Here is a 20,452-nt window from a genome sequence, read left to right on the forward strand (position 1 = left end):
AGCTGTATTGTATAAAGGTAGACTTACACGGTCTTCAATACAATGAGGAACACATCAGCACTCACTTTTGTGCCACTGGTCAACACTTGCAGAGGAACATGAGTGGGCGAATGCTCTTTCTAAAGAAGAATCTCTCTCTCTTGCTCTTTCACTCTCATACTTACACAAAACACACACACACACACACACACACATAAGGCCCAGAGGGGTACAGTTCAATAGGCATGTCTATCTACGAGTAGAACAGACTACAATCCATTCTCTCAAATTTAATTTCATCTCCTGCAGTATATTACATGCCTAGAATTACATGCCAGTGCAAAAGTATCCGATGCTGTTTTTCCTCTGGACGTCTGTGCACATTCTCCCTACACTCAGCATTCCAGAGAGCAGAGAGGACCTGGCCTGTGATTGTTTTATTTTAATATCATGTTGTTTCCATTAGAACTCATCAATTTCGAGGTTCCGTTCCCCCCCCGAGAAAACCAGACAAATGGCCAATGAGTTATGCTGCACTTCTCGCAGCTCGAAGGAAAGAGAAGAGAAATTGGCTTTTGTGTTTTGCTTGGCCTAAAAGCGCCGGGCCTTCATTTGAAAGCCTTTATCATTCTAATGATAAGGTCCTCGGTGACTGACAAATTAAAACCGGGGCTCCGGGAAGCGTAATGAATGTAAAGCTCATTAGAGCCAGCGTATTTATGTGAGAGTTTCTGTTGCTTTATGCACTTTCCCACTGTCAATGCAAATATCTCATACAGGTTGAGGTAGATGGCTAAAGATTCTGCACGCTTGAGAATAAATATCAAAGCTGTTTTCCTTTGGAAAATCAATCTCTCTACTTTCCAAGCCCATTTGCTAGTGGAAAGACTGAGGAAGGGTTTATTCTGTTTAACCCTTTAAACAGCCTTGGGCTGCTGGCGTCCCTGAATAATATGCCTTAGCGTGTAATAAGCCTTTCTGCGTTAAGGGGTTAAATGTGTTGCTGATATCAGGGCCGTTGTAATGGCAGGGGGCAGAGGGCGTGTTTATAGTTTATATAGATTAGCATCATAATCCCAGGATTGATACTGATACTGTTAATGTAATGTAAGGAGGACTGCATTATGTGTTCATATACAGAAAAAACTGTGGACACTGAAGATGCCATACAATAAAATCATATGTAACTTGGTATAGTTGAATAATAAAAATTTGGTACATGGCAGTAACATACCGGGACCTGATTACAGTGGTTTGGTGTGAAATGGTGAATGGTATAGAGATACATGCTAACTCCCTGATGTCCAGGAGATTTGCATTACCAGTAGTAATGATGGCAACTAGAAAATGTGATGTATACAAGACAAATAAAGCCATTTTATTTAGTATCCAGAATGACGAGTGAACATATACCCTTATATGCATATACATATATATAAATATACACTTATATGCATATTGATACTGGAAAAATGGTTGGAAATCTAACAGTGGTAAAGCATTTTCTTCCTTATCAGGAAAGAATTAAAAATATATGTTTAAGGCCAAAAGCTTATCCTGAAATGATCATAAAACATCTGTCATCCATTTAGAGACTATAAACTCTTCAGAAGTCTGGTGGCTATCACCACCATTGCGAGTTTCTTAAGTACATCAGTCCAAATGACTTTGTTTACATGCTAGCAGTGGGTTGTGTAGACATTTTAAACAATTAGTGGAATTCCCTTTTAACCCCTTAATACAGGAAGGCTTATTGCACACTAAGGCCTGTTTCCTTAGTAACTACGGGGACTTCTGTACAAACTGGTGGGGCTTTTCCTCAGTAAGAGAGGTTTGTAATAACATGTTCGGCCCACTGGCAGACCATAGGCTGGATTACAACCTCAGTTCAACCAAACAGTATTGGGGTTCATTTAGGGGTTAATATGAAGCGCATTATACCTCGTGGAGGGTGGATAATAAATGCAAATGGTTACAAAGTGGTCACAGCCCACTCTGCTCCATTTAAAAGTGTCTCCTCCTTTGTGTTTTCATACTTCCCCCCTAAAAGCATCCAGTTTTCTCCATTTTCTTCCCTGTCCCATTCCTTTTCTCACTCCCGAAGTCCCACGACATCTTGGCCACTCTGTTTACTCACCAGGGTTAAAGCAAACGCAGACAATAACGAAGTGCTGTGAGAGGAGAGGATTAGTGCTGGGAATGATCCCTGGGCACTGCCACTCATGACATACACACACAGAAGGACTGATGTGGTATACAGCTCTTCTAAGGGCCAGGGGGATGTTTGCTTGTGTGTGTATGTGTGTGTGTGTGTGTTTGTATCATGTAAAATACAGTGACACATAATTCCAGACAGACTCTCCATTCTCCTTCACCCAGTGTTATAGCAGGAATGGCTGATTCCCTCTTGTTTCACTGGATGGGGAGAAGAAAAAAAGAACGATTATGACAGCTTGTCTCTGGAGCCCCCCTCCTCCTCCCCTCAACACCCCCATCCCCAGGCATGAGCTGCGGCGCCCGTAGGCATGAGAGCTCCTTGACAGATAAGTCTAACTACGAGCGGCTGACTGGCGCTTACTGGTTGGGCTAAAGGGCACGACGCCCGATCTGCCTCGGCTCACTGGAGGTGCCAAGTAGATGTCACACAGCACAATACCCACCGAAACCCCCCCCCAACCCTCCCCACCCACCTACCTCCAAAACCGTTTGCATTTTCCACCCTGGCCTCTCTTTATCTTCCCGTTGTGTACATGGCACATAGCAACAGAAAGACCAGACTGCATGAAAGTCTTACTCAGTCTGTCTGCAGACTGGGAGTCCAAGGGAAGAAATGTTAATAAGTGGGTCTGTCAACACTGTTCTCCTACAGATCCTGAATAGTTGGAACTGGATGATCAGTTTTGGACAATAAATGAAGTGAATAGGTAACAAATAAAGGGAATTTGATGCTGTTTATGACTGCACAGTGACCGACAGTGAAGGGTGTAGCCACAGCAACATAAACAACCCCAATGCAGCAGCAGGCCTTTTCTGGCAGCTTTTATTTTTCTGGCAGTAGTTGGTAGTTTGAATCTGTGTGAGATACTAGATCATGGTAAAGCTACGTTTAACAGACAGGGAGAGATTACAGAAACCATTGTGGTCTGTGTTGATGACTAACCCAAGTACAAATCAGAGTTTGGTTAATGAGGGGCCGGATTGTGGGAAAGTGTCAATTGTGAAAAAGCAGTCATAATTCTGATTGATTTGAGAGATTACTTCAAAATAGTGCCATTTCACCATTAAAATGACCAGCATTGATATTTACATAGCAGTCAACAAAAAAAAAATCCATGTGGACGGCTATAGCTAAAAGCTTGAACACATTAAGACAACAAGTTGACAGCTTCTTTAAAGTAATACATAGATAGTATATACAGTGTCATCCATAAAGTGGAAACAAACACACTGAGGCCTCATATGGACTTTAAAAGGTACCATTCATTCCCCAGTTCCCGTCCATTCATGGACACTAATGCTCGAAGCACTGCTTTTGAGACGTCACTACAACCAATGCATTTGCATACATCTGCCTTTCAGTCTACCTCTGAATGAGACATAATACAGAGCAGCCAATCAGATTAGATATCATTTACATTCAGCAGTATCAAAGGTACAGTGGCCAAAACAAAAGGCTGTGGCTCTACAGGATAAAGAGAGGTTGGAAAAGGCCTTTGTAAAAATTAATCAGAACTATTTTTGGTACATAAATCAGAATTTTAGGACATTTAAGAAGTTTAGGAAGTTTAAGACATGCCCCTATAATTCTCCAATCTCATCTGTTAGTTGAAGAATCACATCTGTTGCCCTATATTGACAATTTTTATCCAAACCAAGAATCACCTCAGTACACTTACAAGTACAAAGTTATCTGCTAAGCCATCTATTAGCCACCGGGGGACAATTTGGTTTCTCACTTTGGGCCTAAATTCTTTCCAGATGTTTGCACATAATATAATATTATCATAGCAGTTCTGAAATAACATCCAGCCTCTTCAGACTTTTTCACACTCCTATTATGTTCTAAACCTAAAAGAAACACTGCATGCAATTTTAAAAAGCGTGTAGCTTCTCTTTTCACTGAAATCTACTTACTAGGCGTCAAAACAGGTCCAGAGCTACAGCAGGACCTGGCGGGAGCTAAGCCCTCCTACTTACAACCCAGGTCCCCCCAGGTTTGTTTCTTCTTTTTTTTTTTTTAAACAAAAGTAGGCAAAAAAGGCACAGTGTGGGGCCTTTCTTATACTCATACCCTGATTTCACTTCTTAAGGACCATTGGCAAGTTATCGCATATTCTGGAAGTGTTTTTATTTTTCTAAACAATTTAAACAGTCAGTATTGTTATCCTACATACAGTACATAATTAAGTGTAGGTTTAGCAATGTATGCTCACTTAAGTTCCCCCTTTCTTTTCTGGCTGTAGTAGCAAGTTGTCCAGCTTTTACTTGATGTTAATCTAAATTTGCTCTAATTTTGACACATTTGACACATTAAATTGCTTTTCTACTTTTTTTAAAGAACAAAAATGGTATCCCACATCTACTGACCCTGCATAAAAAAGTACTGCCCTCTTAGTTATTTAAGCAGCCATTTAACCACACTGTGACCATTTAACCATTTAAAGACACATCAGGGCTTGGTCACTGCTTGACGTCTTGAACCTGCAGTGCGACTGAATTAAAGCAATTCTGCAAAGAAACTGAGCCAGAATTCCTCCACAGCGATGTGAAAGACTCCGGATATAAAGTGCAGCTTTAGTTGCAGCTGTTGCTGCAAAAGATGTTTATGTTGAAGTTGACAGCGCAATTACTTTTCCATAAGTTGTTTCCATCAATAATTTAAAAATAAAATCGTCAGGCTCTGGCGTCATTTAGTGCAGTATGCAGTTCTGGGGCGTCATTTAGCTTTTCTACCGTCTCCAAAAATTTATATAGTCAAAATTACATAGTAAATAAAGTTTAGTAAAATAATCCTTTCCTAAGCACTATACAACCAGCAGTGTACTAATGAATGGTCTTAATCTATGCCAATTCTTTTACCTTAAACTGTGATGATTAGCCTGGTAACAGCATTAGGGTCACGCCCAGCTAGCTAGATGGAAAAATTGCCATCTAAAGTAAGATTTAAGATGAACATAGATCATTTCGAGATGAATGGAGAGTATCCTCTGCATTTATATATTTAAAAAAAATCTACAAAGAGATACACACTGTACGTACAAATGTTTGTGGACACACCTTCTACTAAATGCATTCAGCTGCTATAAGTTGCACTAACTGCTGGCACTGATCCCTACTGAAGCCCACAGCTTGTCCAGTCCCTTTAGAGACATACTGTCAATAGAATAGGACTCTGTGGAGCAGAGTTGGAACCATGAATAACACCAGGTTTGGACTAGAGGGGTATAAAGCCCCCCAGCACTGAGCTGTGGAGCAGTGGAAGAACTGTATTCTCTGGAATGATGGTTGGTGCTCCATCCAATACTTTTGGGATGAGTTGGGAGTTTGGAAACGACATGCGGTGGTGACCATTCAACATCCTGATCTCACTAATGCTTTTGTCACTGAATGCAATCAAATCTTGCAATCTCCAAAATCTAGTGGAAAGACAGTTCATCTAACAAGTAAGGATAAACTATTTTTAATACCCTTAATCTCAGAAGAAACAATAAATGAGCAAGTGTCCCAATACTTTTGTCCAATACTTTAGAGTCAACATGTTAAAAATGTTACATCAGTATAATGTGGAAAATTCATTTCCCATGATGGAGTGATTTCCTCAACAAGGAATAGGGAAATTAGGCTGGCCCTTGAACCTGGAAGCACCCAAACACCCACCGAACAAAAAACAGGCATTCTAGCTATGCCACTGCCCTTCTCCTCTCTTTCCTCAGTAAAAGGGCAATGCTGTTGGAGCTGTGGATGCAGTTACTTTAAAACAAACCCACTTGGGGAGAGACATTCAAAGCAGGCACTGAGATGACGGACCGAGGCGGCGCTCTTTGGAAGGGGTGGTGGTGAGATTATAGCCGTCCCTCGACCTGTCAGAGCGCATTAGGCATCGGCCGGCGGCAGTAGGACGGGAACTGATCGCAGAGTCGACTGACAGGACAACTCATCCTCTCAAACAAAGGAGAGTCCCACGGCGTGAGGGTCAGGCCCGACCCGGAGAGCTCCTGCGGATGTTCTGTGGCCGATGAAACTTGACAAGTGGATCAAGAATGTTCAGCTTTGGCAGAAATCTCAGAGTCTGACCCAGAAAGATGAGGCAGATAAGTGGATGGAGGGGGGGGGGGTGTATTGTGGAGAGACTTGTTTAGATCAGTGATTCCTAACCTTGTACCCAGTGCCCTGCATCCCACTGCCTTAGGTGGGTAAATTCGGAATTCTAACCATAATCTATTCTGACCCCCCCCCCTCCTTTCTCTGTAATAACAAACTAATGTAATCTCAGTTGTAAGAAAAAAAGCAAAATCGTCTAGAAAACTACAACATAACTACGATTAAAAACATGTTACAGTAAGTAAAAAATAGCAAACATCAAAATACTTGACAAATCTGTTTCTTTGGCCTTAAAAAAAAGTCTTCTTTCTTTGAAGGCCAAGCTTTTAAGGGGCTTATGTTTTGTTATCTATTCAAGTAATTGTCATGGGTGGTGGAGCTTGGAGGCAGAGACTGGACGTAAACACAGGTAGAATTTATTAGAAAAAACAAAACAAAGCAAAGCATAGCAATGCAGATAACAAAGAAACCCAAACCGGAGAACATAACTAAAAAGTGAAACAAACACACAACACACACAAACTGACGTGGAAGACGCACAAGACCAGACAAGGAACACTAAAACAAAGGGACTACTTATAAGGAGGCCACAAAGGAGGCACATGTGGAAACATTAATGACATTAAATCTTTTTTTTTTTTTTTTTTTTTTTTTTTTTTTGGATGTTGACATTTTTAAAAATGTATCGCCAGGAATGACGTCATGAGATTTACTCATGAGACATGAAATGAAAGTCCCAGTTCAAAGTAAACGCAGTGGCGAAAACAATGAGATATAACAGCCGAATAAAACGTGCGTTTTCAGGGAGCACATATTTTTAGGTAAACTTGATTACTTAGAAGTACTTACCCTGAAGATACAGACAAAGCCAGTTCCTCATTTAAACTTGGGACTGCTTCAGTCTGACATGATTTGGTACTCGGTAGTACACCCATAACGCGGTTGGTACCCTTAAAAGTACTGACGCCTTCAGACACCTAACCCTAGTGTGGACTGAAACACTTGGTATGTAATACTATCTGTTTGTTCAGATGGACAGAAAAGCTGAAGAGTGAAGTGAAATGAAGTCCAATCGTTAAAAAACATTAATATCAAGTAAGGACAAGGCTAATGGAAGAAGGCATGATTCCCACTGCCCGAAAGGCAAGTGTATCTCTCTTTTTAGGGAATAATAATAATAAACAAATCGTGCATTCCTACAGCGCGGGGCGGCCTTGGCAGCTGAGTGAACATTAATGATTTAGAGCTGCGCGGCCCTACGTCTTCAAAAGAGAGCATCGCCACAGGTCAAACAGGAAGTGGAGCACGTGTTTCCGATATATTCACAATCTCGGCCCCTAAAGGCCATTCCTCCTTGTGCTGAGAGAGAGAGAGAGAGAGAGAGAGTGACTGGTGTGCATTAGCTCAAGTACATTTTCCATTAAACATTAGTGCCAGGTCTGAGATAACACTGAGCAAAAATTGCCTCACGACAGACACAAACAAGCGTCACGCAAAGCACACACCGGACAAATGTATACGCACAACACACACAGACACACATGCGCACACACATTCTCCCGGTGCAGAGGCCGAATCATTTACAGCGGTGAAAGAAAAATAGGCCACTGTATATTGTCAGCATTTATTGAACAAATGACTCGGGTCCGGGGCATACTTCATTACTCGGATTATGGATCGCTTCCTGTTTGGTAAGTGCTATGGGGGGAAACAAATGCGAAGCCACACAAGGGCCATTTCCCCCCCTAAGGAGGGAAGGGACACTTCAGATGTTTAAGGGGATGCTTTCGCTGCTGCTTCCTGGACAGAGCTGGACTAGACTGGGAAAGCTGAAACCGGAGGCTGTTACACCCCAGGACCTAACAGGAAAGTGCTAAGAAAAGAATCTGGTACACAGTGCACATGCTCCTCTCACTTCACAAGCCAGTATCTCTCAGCATGTCAAGAAATGCACATTTATAGCTGTCCATAATAGGAGGACTAGTGTGATTTAGTGTGAATAGTGTAATATGCATTTATGGCATTGGAGTAAAAGTGACTTAAACTCCACAACTGTAGGGGGAGCCCAGGAGCAGAAAATACCAATTCTTGCATATTGTTGCTTTAATATTTGAAATGAAACACCTTGAATAACTTGCTTATTCACAAAATGGCATTTCATGATTAATTATGCAAATAACATTTTTTAAATTGATTTATTACATGATCTAGATGAACACCATAAACTGTAAAAATTCTATTAAAGATTAGAATGGCCCTACTTTCTTAAATTGTACTCCCCAATTTTACCCATCCCACTCTATAGTACTCCTGACACTGTAAGGGGATGAAAATTTACACAACTGGCAAGTTCCTACTTTCTCAGAGCAGGATTACGCAGGGCAAGCTCAAACTGGAGAGCTTTGTTCCAAGCGCCTCATTAAAAGTGTAAAAACATCATTTGTTTAAAGGCAATTTACACCGGGACTACCTAAAACATTCATAAAGACGGAATAATGTCTTTATTAAAGACACTGGATGTTTCATTACGTACAAAACAAAAGTCTGTTCAACAATTATGTCCATTTGTAACACTGTTATGTTGCCTGATTTCTAAGAAATTCAACTTGTAAGATGCAGCTTTAGTTTTAAACACCACATGCTATAACAATTTTACGCATTCTACAATTTTGATGACTTAAATATAATAAATATCACTATATAGGTACTATTTTGGAAGTGATACTGGATATGGCAGTCTCTTAAAAAGGAATCTTGATGAAGCCCTTAAGCAAGCAGCAACCAAAATAATGTCCATTTGCCATTTAATGAGTATGGTCAGTAAGGTCATTTAAAAGTGATTCGACAGAGACTCATTTATCCAAAATAGCTACAAACAGTCTGAATTTAAATGTCAGAGCATAGATGTTTAAATCACCAACAGAAGTGATGCTCTTTAATAACTTTAATAACACGTGCACGGCCAGGGTATGTTATTACATTACTATGAGGCTGAATGCAAGTTATACAGCAACATTAAGTGGGGTGGAGGGACATTATCTTTAGGTACTCAAAGTTCTAGTGACCTAGTTCTAGCCAGTGTGTCTGCTAGATAGTAATTATGCAACAGTGAACCTAATGTACTTCAGTGGCAATAGCAGAGGGCTAAAGTGGATCTCCGCCATCACTGCAAGCACGTCCCCTTGCCTTCATAACAGCATCTATCCAGATGAGATAAGGATTACACCAGTGTCAAAAAGTCCATTTTTAACCACTCTTACTTTTTAAATGCAAGACTGATGCACTTCCACACTGCAGGATGACCACTGTAGGGTGCATAGGTCTAACTCTATAACTGGTGTAACTGGTCCTACAGACATGACGGAAGACTGGGACACTTGGACTGACCAGAACACAGCTTCAGCTCTCAATTAGAAACAGCAGGGATACACATAATCTGGGCTGAAATAAGCACCTGCTTTCTGGAAGACTGGGAGAAGACTGGTGTAATCCTTACCTGAAAGACCAGATGCTGTCATTAAGGAAAGGCTATGCAGAATCAAGTATTGTAGAAGAAATGGGAATGTGGGTATGAGTAAGGTATATGGAAGGTCTACTCGTAAGACTGAAAACTCCAGACACTGCAGATTCATGCCGGATCAAAGTCACGGATCTCGCCTGCAATCACTTCAATTACAGTACCTCCCGGAGGTAAAACGAATCCAGTTCAAATATGACTTGTGTTTACATGAGTACGCTGGCATGTGTGTTTGTGAGTGTGTATCTATGTGCCATTTAAGTCAAGCGTCGGGGCATCCAGTGCAGCGGAGGAGCTCAAGTGATTCCTTCGCCTGCCTAATGACACGGTTGCCGATGGCGACGGGAGGCAAGCTGATTTATGCAAGGAGACAGAGATGAATGATTCATTGGTTTGGAAAGAGAACACAGGCAATGTGGAACCCTGAGCCACTGAAAAAATTCACCATGCTTCACCTGCGGTGTGACAACAGCTCTCCACACCAGTCCAGCCACCTTGTCGGAGAGAGTTCAGCTAGAGTGCGTAGATCCAAATACCATCGTATTGAATGCTAACCTTGCTAAAAGGAGAAAAGCTTGTATACTCTGTGTTGGCAACAGCTACATCGTTTACACTGACCGGTATTTCATTCTTACCACTCCTGCCGCTTTCACAGAACTGATTCAATTCATCAGGCCTGCAGCAGCATCTGTTACTGCTGTAGACATCTATTGAAAGTACTCTTAGTTTAAAAGCTTTGTTTAGACGTCCAAAGAGGACAATAGAGTACAAATACTGCTTAGAATCTTTGAATCAGGCCTGTCAAGGTATAGCCTAATGTTCTAATGAGCAGGGTTGACTGGCATCCCTTAGTCCAAGACTTCCAGTCTGAACTAAAGGGAAAGCAAATGAAGGGGGTGATGCCTTCCAGAAGAAACTCTTCATTGCTGGGTGTGTATCCATGGTACATATACACAGAATGCTGGCATGTCCAGACGGATCGAATGAACGAAAGACTCTATAGGTGGAACAAACATTGGTAAGGCCGGTGTTTATATAAGCATTCACTAGGATTAGTACCACCCACTTTATATGATGAAGGACATTAGCCTTTTATTGGTTACTGGGACTAATACATTGCAGGATTACCTTAATAGATGGAAAACATGTATTTAAATTCTCTGGGGTTTTAAGATGACGGCCTTAAAGGGTCCCAATATACATTTATATTATACAAACACTCCAATACAAGAAGAACTACCATAGACGGTCAACAATAAGCTTAATAGCATCAGTTAGAAAATGCCTATATATGTGACAGCAATGTCATATTCAGTGTTTTACTGTACTGTGCAGTAAAAGCTAGCTTGTTTACTGCTCTTGTTCATGTTGACCTACAAGTGTTTACTTCGCTGTACCTTATGTGGCCCTACAAGCAAGCCTGTTTTGTTGCAGCATCAGATCCGAGTAGTTTTTCTTCGTCCTCCGCTATCTGCTCTATTTTTAATATTGCAACGTCAGTGCGGTTTACAAACTTCTGGCCTGTAGTGTAGGCTAGTAAGTCCTTCAGAAAATGGAAAGCAATCTTTATATCCTCTGTTTGATTCACTGCCACTTCACACAGAAGCACAGAGCTACTGTAGGCCGGCTTGCTGCGCTCGCGCTAACTGCTGGAGAGAGAGTGTCCTGATTTTGAGCGAACTTCTTCTCATCAGTATTAAATTAAGCCTGAGAAAAACTTCCAGAGGCTTCTGAGGAGTAATAGACTTCTCTCGCTCTGTTCCCTCCATCACAACACGCCACTACTGCTAAATATAGAGCTCACTGAAGTCACCCAAAAACTAATGGTGTGATCATTTCCCATCAATTAGTCCATCCATCACTCCTGATTGGGCCAAAGTGTGATCGCAGAAAACCTATTCTTGGCTCCCTCCAGCGAAAGACTGTCACACAGCATGCAGCGGAGGCCCGCAGGAGTCCCATCGACTAGAAAAGAGCACACACACACACACACACACACACACACACACACACACATACGCAAAAAAAAAAGAGCATGCATGCTTGTGCAAAAAGCTTTTCCATCTGCACTACACTCATCCTTTAATGACTGCATACTGAAGGGGTTTAACCAGGGGATGGACATGGCTGGAGATGGAGATGGTTTTGTTCCGGCACTCAGACAGTCTTCACACCTAAGCCGTTTGGCACTTCCGCTGCAAAGACGAACGGTCAGCAGTTTTTGGAGCAATGTGTATCAGTTACTTTTCTCATTCAGACGTCCATAATAACGTCCATAATATCCTGCAATAACAGCATTGCAGAATAATTACACAGGTTACAAATCTGTCAGTAGAAGTCTGGGCACCCCTGATCAAAATGTCAAGGTCAGTAGATAAGTGAGTAGAAGATGACCTGATCTACAAAAGCTGAATCATTATTTTCAATCATTTAAGCAAGATCAGTGTATTATTTTTAACGTGCAGAAGGTCTCAGACCTGCGGGCTATGTCCTGTTTACCATCATCATTAGAAAATGTGGCCATTTTTCCCTGCACATCTTCAAGCACAATTTTTGTTTATTGGGCAAATTTATATTGATTATATATTTATAAATATTATATTTATTTCTAATGTATAAAATGTGACATAACGGCTGTACATGCCACAGTTTGAGTTGTCACATTTCTCCAATGCGTTAAATTCAACAAATTAACAACTTATTTGTTGTGCAATCTGTTAAACATTTTAGATGTTTCCAGAATGCTAGACGATTCTAAAGCTGCACAGCATCAAGAATTAAATTACATTAAAATGCCTTGTATTTGAAAAGATCAAATATTACAGAATCAAGGACTTGCTATACATAAACAATTACAGTGCATTATTTTACAGCTCAAAGTTCCCCAAAAACATCTTCAAATACAGTGGGTCTAGCCTTCAAATATATACATAATTACAGTAGCTCCATGCTTCTGTATCAGAAATTAAAACATAAAACTTCTTATACAGACAGTTAGTGTTTATATGCTCAGTAAAACACTAGTATTTCTACAAAATAAGTCTATTAATGAGTCTAGTACTACTTATAGATAGCATCCAACACCTGGTTGGGTAAAGTAGTACTGAATGATCAGGTAAGCTGATGATGAAATTGACTGGGGGCGTCCAGGAGGAATCTGGAACCAAGCTTTGTTCTCCAAACTAGCTCACAAGATGTCTACTACTTTCTTTAACTGTATTCATGTTTACTTATATCTGTTCTAACATCATTTGGGGTTTTAACAGTAAAAACGTTGTTATTGTTAATATAAATGCTTTAAAATAAGTACTGTATTCAACAGCTTATCCTCATCCACGTCCTCCCAAACACAAAGAAAGATTTTGGGTCTGTCCTGAAGCTTCAGGGTTTGATTGGCAGATGTCTTCTCGTGTTGTCTGTTTCCTTTTCACAGTACGATGGTCTTGATCAGCTACATATCCTTTCAGACCTACAGCACTGACTCATCTTCTAGAAAGCTAGGCAGAAACCACTAGTTGCTTTTCAAATCTAAAGCAGGACTGGAGCTTGATGCCCTTCCCTGTCTCAAAGGTGAATGTTTGTGGTGGACAGTTTTGATGGTCTACCAAGTTTGTTTACCCGTCCATAGCTCCATAGCACTAGCAATGCTCCTGACACTAGGAGGTACTCTGATACATGTGAATCCAGACACCACCTCTTTCGAACTGCTAGGTCCGGAGCAGCGAACATCACTTAAGAGTGAAGAAGAGAGAGAGTACCATCTACCCAGCATATCTGGCTCTCTCTGACTCCGGCAGCTGATGGCAAAGCGGCATAGCTCGGGATTCCAACTTGTGACCCCACTGGGCCATAGTGGTAGCGTATTAGCCTGCTGAGCCACTCTGAAAACTCTAAAAACGGTTTTATTCAATACCATTTAATATTACATTATATATTGTTACACTAAATATAATCATAAATATCTTCTAAAGATGAATCATTTGTGTATAACAATTATTTTGACCTGAAATCAAAGACATTGCAGGCCTTTTCACACAGTATTTAAGTTTAGATGATTCTTATAAAGCACCCTTTCCAAACCAAATGTATAATCAGCGTGATAATGCTTGTGGAGCCTGAGAGCACTGCAGAGATGGGAGTAAGCACAAAGGGAAGAAAGCAGCTTCTAAGCACTGATGGAGTATTGGCTTTCGAGGAATGGAGAGGCAGTAAAAGGATGAACTGCTTCTCTACCTGTAATGCTTTTCATCTCCACAACGAAAAAGGCACGAGGTGAGGGAAGGGTGACGTTTGCAAGAGGTTGGAACAAATAAAAGTGCTTGAAGAGGGACAAAAAAAACAGTTTGCATGCTTGGCTTTGATTTCAAGAATCCAGCCTTCACAGATGAAAGAGAAGGCACTGTAGTACTACTCTCGCCTCTTCAACCTGGAAAAAAAGAGGGGGGGGGGTGGATTCTGAGGGCCGACGAGCAGAAGCGGATCAAACTGATGAAAAGAGAGCAATGTATACAAATGTATGGGCTGTGAACTGGCCTAGAGGTAGAAAACTGAATGGAATTTTTGACACAAGGCTCAACAAGGCTGGATCCAGTTGCACAAGCGTTACTGAAACATGGCCAGGCAGCCCACTTTAAATGAGCAGAGAAAACCACGCAGGCAGAGCATACTGTGGTTAAGAAGTACGACAGAGGTGTGCAAGGAGACGAATCTATGCCTGCCCGGGATGTATTTCACATATCAGTAGAATGAATCTGTTGATGCTAATGTGTCATGGTGCGCAAAATATCATCTGGTAGACAGGTTTAAAGTGTGAAAAGGCAATTTGGGAAGTTTCTACTTTCATACTGTGTTTCCATCACCTCAACAGAGGCACATTTTGAAAAACACTGATTGTACCTCGGGGCTAGGCGATGTTGCTTGGAACGCACATGCCCCTCTTGATTGCATTTTGTAGCATCAAATGCTACACAAACCCAAAAAGAGAACAGCCCACCCAAACGAATGTGCCAGTGGAGTGTACTGTTCTGCATGTGTGACATCCAATATGTTTTTATTATGATGTTACTAAAATATAGATTATCACAACTGAACTGTGGAAAACTAAACATCTCATTTGAGACAGGAACAGACAGGAATTTTGAGGAAGTTATACACTTCAGCCTATTCAGAAACATACCATGATCTGTGTTACTCACTGGTCTCACTGTGTTACTATGCACTGTTGTGGTCAAACGTTTACATACACTCATTATGGACAACAGTGTTCTTTTTTCTGGGACAGAACAAGTGACAAAATGCCCTATTATATGCCTGTATCTTTATAAAACTAATTTTTTGATTTTTGGTAATTGACCAACACACAGGAAAGTCCAAGGAGCTCACAAGTAAACCTCTTGGAGTAAAAACAGCTGCCTCCAAAGATCATCATTTCAAACAACTGTACATTAGTAAGATCAAAACTGACACCCTCTGCTCAGAGAAAATCCAAGGGATCACCAAGGCATAGGCCTGCAATGAACTGAAAGCTGCTGGAACAGCAGCATCATTCTCTGTTAAGTATGGTGGTGGTAGCATCATGCTTTGGGCCTGTATTGCTGCAAATTCCAAAACTCAGCATAATCTTAAGACACAATTGGGTGTTCCAACAGGACAGTGCCTCTAAACACACAATAATGTGGTTGTGGTATGGATAAAGCAGGCTAACATTAAGCATTTGGAATGGCCTCCCCTCAGACCTGACCTATAACAATCACCCCCTTTAAAAATAAGAGGACTGTGCTTAAAAGTCAGTTTTAAGTTTATGCCAGAGAAACATTTGCTGAACCAATTCAGCCAACAGGAAGAGCGATTAAATATCCTTGTAACCTGTATGCATATGTCTAGTTTTGACTCTTTGTTGATGTCAGAAAACCCCACAAAAATGAAAAACCTGTGCACCAAATTCATATATATGTATATATATGTATTCTTTTTTTTTTTTTTTTTTTTTTTTTTTAATCAGAGATGTTTGTCGACTCATTCCGGCCCAGAGAAAGAACACTGCAAGCCTCATGACATTCATATCAACGAAGTATATGTAAACATCCCACCACAACTGTAGGTGTACAATTACAGAATGCTGTCCATCTGCTTGCATGCACAATTTATGCATAATAATATAATTAATAGCATCCAGCCAAGACAGAACCTGACCTCTGATGTACCTGTAGATGTCTCTATGAAAGAGGTTGGCTTAGCCAGAGCATCTGCATACGGAGCAAGTCTTTAATTACATTTAAAGACTCCTTAAACAGATTTTAGTTTCGGATAAGACTGCCTGTTATCTCATTCTCAATGGGAGGCGCTTTCACTGAAAGTGGTGCGATTTGTCAGAGAGGTCTAGTTAAGCCTACGCTAAATGGAAGGAATGGTTATGATTAGAATGTTAACAAGTTTGAATGAGTACATCAAAGCCCTCCACTATTACTGTAGCTTGAAAAGCCGAAAGCCGGCCTCATCGTTACCACCAAGAGAAGAAGAGCAAAGGGAAAAAGAAAGACAGATAGAGAAGGAGTAGGAGACCTGCTGTATTATTTAGACTACTTTAGACGTCCGGACTTGGACTTAAGCTCAGCTTAAGCCTGGCCATATGTTCGGCTCTCATTTAGGGCAGAATAAACACACACCACACACACACACACAAAAAATCACTGCTGTCTTCCAGTAGGTGCTCATGGTTGACTTCCTAAAGAGTCTGAGAAATGTGATCACTTCAAACTAACTGGAGCATCACTTTGGAGTGAACAATGCTACAATTACAGTAACCGTACTGGCCACGCAAACCTTCAACTGCGCAGGATCATGCTGAATGCTGGATTTGAGGTAGCATCGTGTTTCAGGTTTTCTACTGAACAACAGGAAACTTTGGCTTGGCTTGGCCTTGGCTTTTGAACCCCATGAGGGAAGGTAATTGGGCAGGTTGTGCATCATTGCTCAATCAGCAGATGTAAAACATCGTTTAACAAAACAAACACACGGCCACGGTTTCTTTGACCCGCCCGAAGTCCACAGCCCATTGCAAACCATTCAGAGTCTGACCAAAAATCCCCCTTTCTAGACTTCTGGAGAGCAGTGAAAGCCCACTTGCCAGATAAGAGAAAGCGGCGTCTTTCTCAAGAGGCCTCAGTCGGGATGAACTCGTCACGGCTGGAGGTCCTCACCTCGCTAAACGATAGGAGCGAGGCGAAAGCGGGGGGAGAAAGAAAACAGGCTGCTGAATCAGTCATCCAATGGCAATAAAGAAGGGCGAGGAGATAAAGTCGTCTGTGACACACACACACACGCTCTCAGATAAAGCACAGGGGGATGATGGGCTTTGTTTTGCGAGAACCAGAGAGAAAGGGGTGGGAGGAAGAAAAAAAAAGAAAAAAAAAAAGGGGGAAAACCTCTTGGCTTAGCGAAAGAAGTCTCCTGATGATAAAACCAGTGATCTCCCGCCACCCAAAAAGAGCTTTCAATCAGGAGTCCATCGCTCAAGCTCTGCCAGCTGAGCCAGATTGCAACGGTTTTATTGCACAGGCCTCGCTCCAGTCAATCCAGCCTTCCCTCGATGTTGCAATTATTTACATAGGATTAACCTTCCTGCCTCCCGGTGAGTTCGAGCCCAGACCACTATAAAAGCTACCCACCGCTTTTTAATGTTGAGCATTTGTGTAATGTGTTTGAGAGTTCTTGCCCAAAAGCTACTGAGGCTGTTCCTGAGACCAAACGTCTTATTGTTGCCGGGTTAATTAGCTTACCAACACTGCTATCAGGGGATAGCAATTAGCGGAGAGACAATGTTCTTGATGTGGGCTTTGATTAGGATCCCTTTGGTGTAGAAAACAACAATGGAGCTCCTGTATCGGCGCTGTAGACGACACAGAAGAACACCACTTCCAGACAGAGTTGAGCTGCATAAACAGGCAATCTCTTTCTCACACATTTCTTTCAAGACAGTTCATATCAAATGCCGCGTCCTCAGAAACAGCCCGAAACGCTGAGAGGCCGGGCACTGAAGGCAAGCGGCCAATTATGGACCAATAATGAAGAAAGCAAATTGCCCTCGAAATGTTAACCATCGTGACCAATCGATGAAAGGACCGTGATGACATACAAAGAGGTGCAATAACCGAAGTGGTTTGGCAGCGTTGGACTCGTGGTCCTGTGGTCACGCCGATTCGTTGACAGGTGCTACGCTAAGTGGTTTTGTCACACCCGCGTGCCCTCTGATCTCAATCAGGCTCTGCCCCTCTTAACCACCAATCAGGGAGATCACGCCCAGCTTCTGATAAAACTCTGGGACCAAGAGACCGACCGCTACCGCCACAGAGGTCTAGGGCATTTAGCATGCATCAGATAACACAAGAGCCACACCAAGGGGCTTGATGTGAAACAGATAGGGTAGCATGGTTGCTAATCACTTCCTCACAAGGGGCTGAAATCGAGTACGGCCTTGAGACGTCCAGTGGAAAAGGCTGTTTTTAGGGGCATCCCAAGGCGAATTCTATTGCTCTCAGATCCCAGTACGAGTCATAATATTGAGTATCTGCTGATGCCAATATGCTCCTGACACTAATTCAGCCACCCAGTGTGTACTTCCAAGTTAATTCAAGCTAGAAAAAGAACTTGATTAAGTTAGGATACGCTGGTATTGGTGAGATATTGGGGAGGACAAGTCAATTCTAGAATTCCAGGAATTGGTCAACAAGAATTGCTTATGCTTATAATATTAGGTGCTTTACATACATGGATCTGGTTGAAAGATTATGGCACAAAGACCTTGCACCACGCAAGATGTGTAGACTGGGACCTAGTATGGAATAATTTATGTCATGCATGAAAACATCTTAAAACAAGAACTGTTCATAACATTTATATTTATTTATTTATTTATTTAAATTCATTATTTATAATTATATTAAACTATGTCACAGAAATGTTTTGACCCCTCATGTAAAGGTATCTGCACATTCATTTCTGTGCTTTAGGAAGTCTTGAAATTGTCCAGATGTACAGTAAGTTTGAGGTTGGCTAATGGATCTATTTTGACCAATATCCAGTTTCCGTTTTTGAAATGCTTCAGTATGATCACATAATGTGTCTCTTTTTTTGGCTGGTGAAGAAGTTACTATTCCAATTTGTTTGCTACCAATAAATTATGTTGGATAAGTGACAACTTCGCTTACACTGTTTTTGCCTGTATACTCACTGTATAATGATGTATTGATATGACTGTATACTGACATTTAATACAACCAGGTTATTCTCAAATGAGTTATTCTCTAAAATTAATAAGCCATAAAAATATTTTTACAAAACATACAGTGATTTGAAAACACAATCAACACACTTAGAGTTTAACCTAAATATAAGTTTAGCAATAAACCTTTCTTTTAAAAATCCGAGTACTCATCAGATGAAGTGTTTTAAAGCTAATAATATGCATATATTTAAAACTCATTAATAAATAAAACTCATTACAGCAACACCCTGAAAGCAACTTTGCCACATTTTGTTGTTTTGGTTTGAAATTAAGCTTTAGTTGAGAAAAAAAAAAGAAACTAAAATATGAAAATGTTTTTTTCCCCCTGTATCATTTGTCATTGAGCTCCCGATGGTCTACCAAAGGACTTGAATATCGTTGAATATTCAATATATTTAATATTTAATGATCAACACTGGTTTGAAACAGTTTCATAAGCTCAACCGAATTGTTCACCTTTACAGCAAAGTAATGGGTGTAAAACAGCATGAGAATTGGTAATAATACAGCTGATATTGATCCACTTAAATATGGGCATTTACATTTGGCCTGAATAAATGTGCTGACACTCAGAATCAATTCCTGGCTTGTTTTGACGGGGTGCTAATTATTGCAGGTTTGCATATGCGTTGTGTTGTTCCATATGCCAATGAAAATGGTGGAAGAGTGGGTATTGCTGGGTGTAGAACATGAAAGAGTGTCTGTGAAGTTGGTGTCTTTCTCCCTTGATACGATGTCTTTGTAGATGGTCACAAGACATGTGCTTTGTGTGATGCACTTATTCTCCTGAATTTAATCTTCATTTAATCTTAAACTGAGGAACTGTTTACACACTTAACCCAACAGCAAACGGCTCATAGATGTCTGAAAGCTACCTGATGGTAATTAAGAACATGCAGCCCTGGGAAGCAGATACACCCTTTAAAATAGGTTCTCTGAGGATGCTTTGATAAAAGCAATGGTGACAACACAAAGAACCATTCGAAAGTCTCTATGAAAAGAACCCTTTTTTCCATTGGTTCTTTCAAGAGCTTAGAAACATGGTTATGTGGAGGACTAAAAGGGGTCCACTGCTGTTGTGAGTTTAAAAAAAAAATTCAGGACTATATATTTTTGCCCTTTTTGCTACTAGTGTACCTTTTATTCATGATAAGGACCAAACCTAAGCAAACACAATTCAGTAAAACCAGAAATCAGGTTATCTGATGGCATTTAATTATGCTGAAGAAACAACAGCTTCTTACCAGGAGTTAGTGGACAGCTTTTCCACATCACCACACTAAAGGTGGACCAAAGACTGGTTGTCTGGACCACACCTGAGCTCCAAAACAGCTTACACAGTGGACCTAACA

At 41.0% G+C, this 20,452-nt stretch overlaps 1 protein-coding gene across 3 annotated transcripts in view; it reads right to left on the reverse strand.

The window, feature by feature from the left end:
• macrod2 (mono-ADP ribosylhydrolase 2) overlaps positions 1-20,452 on the reverse strand; it is a 931,382-nt gene that overhangs the window by 655,743 nt on the left and 255,187 nt on the right. The gene's annotated exons all lie outside the window — the stretch shown is intronic.

The sequence above is a fragment of the Salminus brasiliensis genome, chromosome 4 (assembly GCF_030463535.1).
Source record: "Salminus brasiliensis chromosome 4, fSalBra1.hap2, whole genome shotgun sequence".
Taxonomy (NCBI): domain Eukaryota; kingdom Metazoa; phylum Chordata; class Actinopteri; order Characiformes; family Bryconidae; genus Salminus; species Salminus brasiliensis.